Raw genomic sequence first — 8,890 nt, 5'->3', positions numbered from 1 at the left:
TAGGTCAGAAAATGGAATGAAATGAGTCATTCTTGGTCCATTCAACAGTTAATAAAAAGAGGTGTGCTTAACTACATCAGGGAAAGGAAGCAGCAGGAAAAGGCATGTTCACTCTGGATATAGCTTTGATTCAGCTGAGTGACTTTGCTGTTGGTCATCCTGCTAATACACACAAGGCATCAGAGGCCTAAAGATGACTATCAGCTGATGTCTTTGCAGTTTGTACTCAGTCAACTAGGAAGCCATTCAGGCAATTAACTCTCAAGGGTAGTTTTGATACCTCTCAAAGAAAAACTAACCTAACTTGCTGGGGAGGGTGAGAAATAAGGGGGATTTAGGATATTGTTCCCATCACATCTGATGTTTGTGAACTAAGCTCTTTTGTCATTTCTTACCGGGAAGTAATGTAGATCAGTCCTTGTATTCATGAGAACTCTTTAGACTTTCAAAGTTGTTCATCTTTATTGTGTTGTGCTTATTTTTTTAAATTGTTCTCCTGTATTCACTTTATTTTATACCAGTTGATATGAATCTCCCCAGTATAAGATATGTGTGTGTGCTATCTTTTAAAAATATATGTGTGTATGTATATATGGGTCACAGATGGCATGGGGAGATATGATCTGGGATCTCTGCCCATTTTTGTGGAGAATAAGAGGAGAGTCATGCAGGCACCATCAGGAGAATAGCAGTGAGCAAAGGACAGGCAGGATCCAGGAATACCATGGCAGAGAAATCTTTCCTGTCTCTAAGAGGGGTATTGGGCTGGAATGATATCTTTTATCACACCTTAGCTATCTCTAGAGTTCTAAGCATATGAGTGTGGGTTCAGAATGAAAGCCACTTTTCCTGATTACTCTCAAGGGGTAGCCCTTGGTTTATGCTATGGAGCTTAGTCCCTTCCCTCCAAATACTGGTTTCACAAAGATCATTATCAAATGAATCAGAGAAATTAGACAACTTAGAATATGCCAAAGAATACACAAGAGTAAATACATTCTTTAGCTGACAATGAGATGAGAGCTCAGCTGAAGCCAGGAAAGAGAATTATCTTATTGGGGATGAAGCAGGGCAGCTGGTGGTAAAGTGGATTCCACTCAGCATTCTCTAGGACTGCAAATATGGGAAGTCTTGGGAAATGATGAGGAGATGACTTTCCTTATATGTTTGTGGTTCTGGAGAGGTTCCCAAAATGGGTGATACCACCATCTGGGAGGCACTGGAATGATCCGGGGGGGTGGTAGTGGCATTGGGTACAATTGGAGGGTGTTGAAAGAAATAAGGGAGCAGTGGGAGCATAAGGAAAGAGGAGAAGAAAATTTTGAAAAATCGTTCTTACATGTTTTATCCGTTGTGTAATAGAGTTAAAGTCATAGTGATTACATTATTTTTCCAAATGAACACAGAAAATGCAAGTTATAACCAATCAATGGTCAAATCTGATGGGAGGTCTTAACAAGCAAGTGTTGGCAAGCAAGCATGTCGCACATTGTCTGGAAGTCCAGCATACATCAGCAGGAATATGTGCATGTAATGACTTGTTTACAATATGATACTACGTGGTTATATGAAGCGAAGTTGCCTCATTAAAATTTCAATGTGGGAAAAAATTCACAAATTTATAATAAATTATTATATTTAAGTGTATCATTTTTAAAAAATATATTTTACATTTTTTTGAAATGACACAATTTTTTTAAAAAAACATTAAAGGGTTAAAGAAAATAGATTTCTGGGGGGCACTGAGTAATTTTTTAAAAAGGGGGTTGGTAGGCCAAATAAGTTTGGGAACCTCTATTCTAGGGTCCTACTTTGCCATCTCTCTTAAAGTTTGCATGTGATAATATGCTTTCTCATCAATTTTTGTCAAATTGTGACTTTTTCCCCCACTTAATAGTATTTTATTTTTTCCAATTACATGTAAAGATAGTTTTCAACATTCACTTTTGTTAGATTGTGAGTTCCAAATTTTTCTCCCTCCCTCCCCTTCCTAAGACAGCAAGCAATCTGATACATCTGATATATATATACATGTACAATCACGTTTAACATTTCCACATTAGTCATGTTGTGAAAGAAGAATCATAACAAAAGGAGAAAACCACAAGAAAGGAAAAAAAAAGTGGAAATAATATGCTTCTATCTGCATTTAGACTCTACAGTTCTTACTCTGGATGTGGATAGCTTTTTCCATCATGGGTCTTTTGGAATTGTCTTTGCTCATTGTATTGCTGAGAAGAGCTAAGTCTATCATATTGTTCATTGAGCAATGTGGCTGTTACTATGTATAGGGTTTTCCTGGTTCTGCTTACTTTACTCAACATCAGTCTTTCCAAGTTTTTCTGAAATCTGCCTGCTCATCATTTCTTATAGAACAATAGTATTCCATTACATTCATATACCACAGCTTGTTTGGTCATTCCCCAATTGATGGGCATCCCTTCAATTTACAATTCTTTGCCACCACAAAAAGAACTGCTATAAATATTTTTGTACATGTGGGTCCTTTTCCATTTTTTACCATCTCTTTAGAATACAGACCTAGTAGTAGTATTACTAGATCAAGGGGTCTGCACAGTTTTATAGCTCTTTGGGCATAGTTCTAAATTGCTCTCCAGAATGGTTGGATTAGTTCACAGTTCCACCAACACTGCATTAATGTTCCAATTTTCCCACATTTTCTGCAAAATTTGTCATTTCCCTTTTCTGTCATATTAGCCAATCTGATAGGTTACCTCAGAGTTGTTTTGAATTTGCATTACTCTAATCAATAGTGATTTAGAGCATTTTTTATATGACTATAGATAACTGGTTTCTTCATCTGAAAATTGGCTGTTCATATCCTTTGATCATTTATCAGTTGGGGAATGATTTGTATTCTTAAAAATTTCAATCAGTTCTCTATATATTTTAGAAATGATACTTTTATTAGAAACACTGGCTGTAAAAATTATTTCCCAGCTTTTTGCTTTCCTTCTAATCTTGGTTGCATTGGTTTTGTTTGTGCAAATTTAATGTAATAAAATTATCCATTTTGCATTTCATAGTGTTCTCTATCTCTTGTTTAGTCATAAATTCTTCCCTTCTTCATAGATCTGACAGGTAAAGTATTCCTTGATCTCCTAATTTGCTTATGTTATCATCCTTTATATCTAAATAATGTACCCATTTTGACCTTATTTTGGTATACATTGTGAGATGTTGGTCTATGCCTAGTTTCTGATATACTCTTTTCCAATTTTCCCAGCAGTTTTTATCAAATAGTTAGTTCTTATCCCAGAAGGTGAAGTCTTTGGGTTTATCAAACACTAGATTACTCTGGTCATTTACTATTGTGTCTTGTGTACCTAACCTATTCCATTGATCCACCAATCTATTTCTTAGCCAGTATCAAATAGTTTTGATGATTGCTGCTTTATAATATAGTTTTAGATCTGGTACAGCTAGGCCACCTTCCTTTGCATTTTTTTTCATTAATTCCTTGATATTCTTGCCTTTTTTCTTCCAGATAAATTTTGTTACTATTTTTTCCTAGCTATATAAAATAATTTTTGGTAGTTTGGTTGGTATAGCACTGAATAAGTAAACTAATTTAGGTAGAATTGTCATTTTTATTACAATAGCTCGGCCTACCCATGTGCAATTGGTATTTTTCCAATTTGTTTAGATCTGACTTTATTTGTATAAAAAGTATTTTGTAATTATGTTCACATAGTTCCTAGGTTTGTCTTGGCAGGTAGACTCCCAAATATTTTATATTGTTTGTGGTTATTTTAAATGGAATTTCTCTTTCCATCTCTAGCTGCTGGGCTTGGTTGGTAATATGTAGAAATGCTGATGATCTATGGAGGTTTTTTTATATCTTACAACTTTGCTAAAGTTGTTAATTATTTCAAGTAGTTTTTAGTTGATTCTCTAGGATTTTCTAAGTATATCATGTGCAAAATGATAGTTTCATTTGCTCATTGCCTACTCTAATTCTTTCAATTTCTTTTTCTTCTCTTACTGATAAAGCTGACATTTCTAGTACAACATTAAATAATAGTGGTGATAATGGGCATCCTTGTTTCACCCCCAATCTTATTGGGAAAGCTCTAGCTTATCCCCATTACAGATAATATTTACTAATGGTTTTAGATAGATACTACTTATCATTTTAAGGAAAATTCCATTTATTCCTGTGCTCTCTATTGTTTTTAATAGGAATGGGTGCTGTATTTTGTCAAAAGCTTACTCTGCATCTATTGAGATAATCATATATTTCTGTTAATTTTGTTATTGATGTGGTCAATTATGCTGATAGTTTTCCTAATACTGAACCAGCCCTGCATTCGTGGTATAAATCTCACCTGGTAGTAGTGTATTATACTCATGATAAATTGCTCTAATCTCTTTGCTAATATTGTATTTAAAATTTTTGCATCACTATTCATTAGGGAAATTGGTCTATAATTTTCTATTTCTGTTTTGGCTCTTCCTGGCTTAGGTATCAGCACCATATTTGTGTCATAAAAGAAATTTGGTAAGATGCCTTCCCATTTTTCCAAATAGCTTACATAGCATAATTAGTTGTTTTTTAAATGTTTGTCACTTGTAAATCCATCTGGCCCTAGAGATTTTTGCATAGGGAATTCATTGATAGCTTGTTCAATTTTTTTTTCTGAAATGGGTTTGTTTAAGTATTTTATTTCCTCTTCTGCTAATCTGGGCAATTTATATTTTTGTAAATATTCAATCATTTCAGTTAGATTGTCAGATTTATTGCTGTATAGGTGGGCAAAATAGTTCCTAATTATTGCCTTAATTTCCTGTTCATTGGTGGTGAATTCACCCTTTTCATTTTTCATTCTCACAATTTGGTTTTCTTCTTTTTTTTTAAATCCAGTTAACCAAAGGTTTGTTTATTTTATTGGTTTTTTGGTGGGCAAAATAGTTCCTAATTATTGCCTTAATTTCCTGTTCATTGGTGGTGAATTCACCCTTTTCATTTTTCATTCTCACAATTTGGTTTTCTTCTTTCTTTTTAAATCCAGTTAACCAAAGGTTTGTTTATTTTATTGGTTTTTTTTTCATAAAACCAGCTCTTAGTTTTATTTATTAGTTCAATAGTTTTCTTACTTTAAATTTTATTGATCTTTGATCTTCAGAATTTCTAATTTGATATTTAATTGGGGTTTTAAATTTGTTATTTTTCTAGGTTTTTTAGTTGCTTGCCTATGTCGTTGATCTCCTCTTTATCTATTTTATTCAGGTAAGCATTTAGAGATATAAAATTTCTCCTATGAACTGCTTTGGCTGCATCCCATAATTTTTAGTGTATTGTCTCATTATTGTCATTCTCTTTGATGAAATTATTGTTTCTGTGATTTGTTGTTTGACCCACTCATTCCTTAGGATTAGGTAATTTGGTTTCTGGTTAATTTTTAATCTGTCTTTCCATTGCATGTGATTTTATTGCATCATGATCTGAAAAGGACGCATTTAATGTTTCTGCCTTTCTGCATTGGATTATAAGGTTTTTATGCCTAATACATGGTCAATTTTTGTGTAGGTGCCATGTACCACCGAGAAAAAGGTATATTCCTTTCTATCCCCATATAATTTCCTCCAGAGATCTGTCATATCCAATTTTTCTAAAATTCTATTCACCTCTTTAACTTCTTTCTTGTTTATTTTGTGGTTAGACTTATCTAGTTTTGAGAGGAGGGGTGTTGAAGTCCTCCACTAATACAGTTTTGCTTTCTGTTTCTTCCTGTAACTTACTTAATTTCTCCTCTAAGAATTTGGATGCTATACCACTTGGTGCATATATGTTTAGTATTGATATTACTTCATTGTCTATTGTACCTTTTAGCAAGATGTAGTTTCCTTCCTTATCTCTTTTAATTAGATCTGTTTTAGCTTTTGCTTTGTCTGAGATCAGGATTACTACCCCTGCTTTTTTGTTACTCCACTCAAAGTGTAATATATTCTCCTCCAGCCTTTTACCTTTGCTCTGTATCTCTGTGCTTCAAATGTATTTCTTGTAAAGGACATATTTTAGGATTCTGGTTTTTAATCCACTCAACTGTCTGCTTCCATTTTATAAGAGAGTTCATCCTATTCACATTCACAGTTATGCTTATTAACTGTGTATTTTCCTCCATCTTATTTTCCCCTGTTAATATTTTTCTCTCTCTTTTCACTCTGTTCTTTCTCACCAATGTTTTGCTTCTGACCACTACCTCCCTCAATCTGCCCTCCCTTCTATTAGCTCCCCTCCCTTTTCTTTCCCCTTTCCCCTCCTACTTCCCTATAGAATAAGATAAATTTCTATACCCAACTGAGTGTGGGTGTTATCTCCTCTTTGAGCCAAATACAATGAGAGTAAGGTTCAAACAGTGCTCACTCTCTCCCTTCTTTCCCTTTTCTGTAATAGGTTTTTTGTGCTTCTTGATGTGATGTAATTTACCCTATTCTGCCTCCTCCTTTCCTCTTCTCCCATTACAATCCTTTATTTACCCCTTAATTTTTTTTGTATCATCACATCAAAGTCAACTTCTGCCTATACCCTCTGTCTATGTATACCCCTTCTAATCCTAATGGAGATAGAGTTCTCAAGAATTATAAGTATCATCTTCCCATTAACATTATTAAATAATGTGGTTTTCCCCGCTGTTTACCTTTTTATGATTCTCTTGAGTCTTGTATTTGAAGATTGAATTTTCTGTTCAGCTCTGATATTTTCATCAGGAAAATTTGAAAATTCCCTATTTCACTGAATGTCCATCTTTTCCTCAGAAAGATTATGCTCAGTTTTGCTGGATAGTTGATTCTTGGTTGTAATCTAAGCTCCTTTGCCTTCCAGTATATCGTATTCCAAGCCCTCTGATCCTTTAATGTAGAAGCTGCTAAGTCCTATGTAACTGCAGCTCCTTGACATTTGAATTGTTTCTTTCTGGCTGCTTGCAGAATTTCTCCTTGACTTGTTAGTTCTGGAATTTGGCTACAATATTCCTTGGAATTTTCATTTTGGGATCTCTTTCAGGAAATGATTGGTGGATTATTTCAGTGACTATTTTACCTTCTGGTCCTGGGTTGTCAGGGAAGTTTTCCTTGATAATATCTTGAAAGATGATATCCAGGCTTTTTTTTTTTTGTTTTTGGATCGTGACTTTCAGGTAGTCCAATAATTCTTGAATTATCTCTCCTGGATCTACTTTCCAGATGAGTTGTTTTTCCAATGAGTTATTTTACATTTTCTTCTGTTTTTTCATTCTTTTGATTTTGTATGACTGATTCTTGATGTCTCATAGAATCTTTAGTTTGCACTTGCCCAATTCTCATTTTTAAGGAATGATTTTCTTCAGTTAGCTTTTGTACCTTCTTTTCCATTTGGCAATTCGAATTTTTAAGGAATTGTTTTTTTTTTTCCATTTGGCCAATTGTGTTTTTTAAGGAATTTTTTTAGTCAATTTTTGTCCTTTTTCTTAGCTATCAACTCTATTTTGCATAACTCTCATTTATTTTCCCATTTTTTCTTCTATCTCTCTTATTTGATTTATAAAATTATTTTTGAGGTCTTCCAAGGTTTTTTCATCTTGAGACCAATTCATCTTCCCCTTTGAGGCTTCTCATGTAGGCATTTTGACGTTGTTGTCCTCTTCTGAGTGTGTGCTTTGATCTTCCCTGTCACCATAATAACTTTCTATGGTCAGGGCTATTTTTTGATTTTTATTCATTTTTAGCCTATTTTGTGATTTTTAAAATACAGCTCTGCTCCCAGGAGCCTAGTCACTAGTTTTCTGTGCTGGGACCTTGGATGATGGCAGTTTGCCCACTGGGCTAGAATGGCATGGCCTAGTCCTGCCTGTGTACCAGGAGTTCTCAGGCTTGCAGTTTGCCTTTTGTACTGGGGCTGGAGGCCTCTCAGCGGGCCTGCTGTGCCCCTAGGAGACTGAGCCAGGACCAAGGGACCTTAGTTGCTGATCTGTGCTGTGGCTAAAAGCCTCCTGCTGGCTTTCCCAGACACCCTGACAGTGCTGGGCTGTGTTCCCCTTTTACCCAAGTGATACAGACTTTCCTGAAGTCCTTCTAAGTTATCTTAAGCTGCAAAATTCTTTCATTCCATCTTTTTGCAGATTTTGTTGTTCCAGAGTACATTTAGAGGATTGATTTAATGTTGTTTCTGAGGGAAACTGGGGAGAGCTCAGGCTACTTCTTGGTTTTTCTATGACATCTTGGCTCCACCTCCAAAATAGTGACTCTACATCAATAGTTAGTATCCTTGAGTTTTAAAATTTATTTTATTCTAAACTTAACAAATAAAACAAGCATTTCCATAACATAGTGAAATAGAAAAAAAAAGGTTATTGCACACAAAACTTCAAATTTATTATGTAAAACTTGTAATTCCTTTTAAATAATAAAATTATGCACTTTGAATTATAAATATAAGTAATTTGTTATAAATTCAAATTATAAATATGAATAAATTCCATACTAAATTTAAATAATAAAATCATAAATTTAAATAATAAAATAATGTAATAAATAAAATTGTCATGTTACTTTTTTTCCTGCCCCACTCCCCAGGGATGGCTACCATTAGACACAAATATATGGTGTGTGTGTATATATTTATATATATGTATGTATATTTAAAACCATTGTATACATACTTCTTTTGATCAATTCTTTTTCTGGATGAAGATAGTTTCTTCTGTCATAGGTCCTTTGTAGTTAATTTGGGTATTTATAATAGTCAAAATGACTTAGTCACTCAGAGTTGTTCTTAAAACAATATTGCTCCTACTGTATACAATATTCTTTTGATTCTCATTTTTCATTGTTTAATGCATGTCTGTCCATGTTTTCCTAAGATCACAGAGCTCATCATTTCTTACAGCAC

This window comes from Phascolarctos cinereus, unplaced genomic scaffold, assembly GCF_003287225.1.
Source record: "Phascolarctos cinereus isolate Bilbo 61053 unplaced genomic scaffold, phaCin_HiC Scaffold_4;HRSCAF=312, whole genome shotgun sequence".
Taxonomy (NCBI): Eukaryota; Metazoa; Chordata; class Mammalia; order Diprotodontia; family Phascolarctidae; genus Phascolarctos; species Phascolarctos cinereus.
Note: the sequence above shows the minus strand (reverse complement) of the source record.